Source organism: Trichoplax adhaerens, genomic scaffold (assembly GCF_000150275.1).
Source record: "Trichoplax adhaerens TRIADscaffold_4 genomic scaffold, whole genome shotgun sequence".
Lineage (NCBI taxonomy): Eukaryota > Metazoa > Placozoa > Uniplacotomia > Trichoplacea > Trichoplacidae > Trichoplax > Trichoplax adhaerens.
The window spans coordinates 7,974,066-7,974,802 of NW_002060946.1; positions in this window are offsets into that span (position 1 = coordinate 7,974,066).

Genomic DNA, 737 nt, shown 5'->3' on the forward strand with positions numbered 1-737 from the left:
TAATTCACATATTACCTATCACAATCTAAATTTAAAACAAGTATTCATTTACTACAACAAGTATAGTCATATTTTGAACTTTTGAACTGGAAAAAGAACGTGAAGTACAATCGATAAAATATAATATACTGTAAAGGTAGAAAACAAGATTAAAATAATTTTCGAATGATGATGGATGGAATGTATTACAGACGCTATTGATATATTATTGACAAGTATTCTAGAGATATTCAGTACGTTTGAATACCTTGTCAATATTGCATTACTTGAATAGATGAGGTATAGAAAAACAATAACAAGCATTATTTTGCATTGTATTAACAATTGTATATAAAGTGCTGTAAAAATGAGAAGTATTGCAGATAAATTTGAAAAAATAGTTTAACCATTTTTAATATTTCTGCTAGCTATCCAACTCTAGTTTCAACTGATACAATCATGCAGACACTGAGGCCTCTTGATTTGCATCTGGCTATGCCAATGATATTATTCTTGTTGTATCTTACGGCAATGGATATCCAAAGGTTAGATGGAGCTGCAATTTGGAATAACGACACTATTACTACAACCAAATTAAAGCAATTGAAATGGATTGATGCATCACTGGAATGGACACGAAGGAGAAATTGTTCAAATGAATTGAATCAACAATTGTGTAGGCATATCTCTAATCGAGATAAGACACAAATGAATATCTACATGGCTGTATCCAAGCATAAGAAGGACAAATTAAAATT